This window comes from Aplysia californica, unplaced genomic scaffold (assembly GCF_000002075.1).
Source record: "Aplysia californica isolate F4 #8 unplaced genomic scaffold, AplCal3.0 scaffold00029, whole genome shotgun sequence".
Classification (NCBI taxonomy): Eukaryota; Metazoa; Mollusca; class Gastropoda; order Aplysiida; family Aplysiidae; genus Aplysia; species Aplysia californica.
In genome coordinates, this window is record NW_004797299.1 from 1,624,405 (window position 1) to 1,626,638 (window position 2,234).

The following is a 2,234-nucleotide window of genomic DNA, read 5'->3' on the forward strand; positions in this document are numbered from 1 at the left end:
ATTATATATATACATATTATTAGTATATATATACTTGTATCTATCATCATTATTGCCTTTCTCAACACGAACACTTCCCACCTTTCCTAATCGTGGGCTAGTCGCTTGATGTCTCTCCAGGTCTTCCCATTTCCTGTACTCTTCTCCGGGTTCCTTATGGTCTTTGCCTTGATCTTTTACCCTGTGGGTTCCAATCTAACACTTTTTTTGTTATGAAGCTGCTTGACTTCCTGAGAGTATGTCCATTCCATCGCCAACGCCTTCTTCCCACCTCATATCTGACTGGGCTCTATCTTGTTCTTCTTAACTGTCTGTCCTTCTGATCCTCAGTAACTTCCTTAGACACTAGTTCAAGAAAACCTGGATCCTCTTTATGTAAGTCTGAGACGCATTCCATGTCACACATCCACACAACAAGACAGACTTCAGATTTGAGTTGAAGATGCTTAGCTTTGTTCGTAGTGAGATATCCCTGGTCCTCCAAATCGTATTCAGATATATAAAGGCAGTCTGTGCCTTTTCGATTGGCGACTTTACTTCAGCGCCTGTTTTTCCCTCTTTGTCCATTATAAATTATACTCCCACGATAGCAGAAGAATTTGACGTCTTCGAGTGCATTTCCCTCTATTGTGATCTGCTCCTTGCGTAGTGTATCTATCCTTAGAAATTTTTTTTCTTCTCCTTCTTCCTTGTTCTCGGTGACAGCAGCTAGACTGTCAGTCCGATGTCACGCACAAACTGTGCAGTCCGCTTCAAATCTGAGAGACTGCCATAGAGCTTTCTCTCAAGAGGAGTCACATTCTGCCTCGTCTGTGTACGAAGAGTGGCGTAGCGCGGGCAATGGTGAGAGATATATAGCTGGCATCCTCTTGGTCGTGTCAACATTCACAGATCGCGGACTCTCCCACTTTTAATTTAGTGTGCATATGGTGTTTGAATCTGTGGTGGCCACAACGAAGTCGAAAGATTGTGACCTGGTTGGAATCCAGCATACTCTGATATGTTGTTTAAAATTGCAGTCTTCGCTTACATCTGTTCCTGGGTGTGTGACAGAAGCGCCAAGTCATCTGCAAAGTCCAGATCGTCCAAATGTGTTCATAGGGTCCACTGTATACTGTTGCTGTGTCTTCTGGTGCTTTCCTTCATCAGCCAGTCGATTGCCAAAATAAAGAGGAAAGGTGATAGTAAACATACATGTCTCACACCGGTCTTGACGCAAAGCTGTCAGTGAGCTGGCCATCATGTATAACCCTGCAACCTGTCCCTTTGTACTTGCTCTTGATGAGGTTAACCAACTTCTGTGGGATTCCAAGTCTCAGTATCTTCCAAACTGTTGCTCAGTCTATACTGCCAAAGGCCTTCTCATAGTTAAGGAAGTGACTTTTAAATGGGAGTTCCACTCTGGGAACTGTTTCTCTATGATCCTCAGCGTAGCAATCTGGTCCGTGGTTGACCTAAAACCAGCCTGTTCATCCCGAAGTCTTGGATCCGTTGCAGACTTGATTCTCTCCATTATGATTTTGTTGAAGACCTATTACCTAGTATTGAAAGAAGACTGATTCCTCGGTAGTTGCTGCAGTTGCTGAGATCCCCCTTTTTAGGAAATTTCACAAGATGTTCTTCTTTCCAGTCCTTTGGGAATTTGCTCTGATTTCAGATCCTGGTAAACAATGGGAGAAGGAGGTCTGCTGTCACATTGTCATCTGTTTTTAAGGCCTCAGGTGAAATCTGATCAGGACCAGCCGCTTTACCGCTGTTCAGCTTCTTTATAGCATCCATAATCTTTTATTCTGAAGGAGTAGATTGATAACTCATTTCTTGCTGGCAGGATGTTTGGCGGGTTACTTGGTGGTGGTCTGTTCATGAGATTGTTGAAATGCTCTACCCATCGTGTTGACTGAGATTCCTTTTCAAAAATGATTTTCCCCTCTTGGTTTTTCACTGTTACTTCTGGCTTCCCATATTTTCTAGTAAGAGTTTTTTGTATTATGATAAATAATTAGCATGTGCCCTCCTGCTGTTGCCTCCTTTACCTTCTCCGCCATCCTGTTCATGAATTCCTCCTTGTCTTTTCCAAGTAGTCTCTTTACATCTTTAGATGTTGTCCTGTACTGCTCCAATGCATCCGCTTTTGATCCCCTTGTTCTTCTTGCGTTTGTCTCTGTTTTCAATTGTCTTCTAATCCTAATCTTCCGTTGCTAATCCATTCTTTACGCTCCTATTTCTTCTCACAG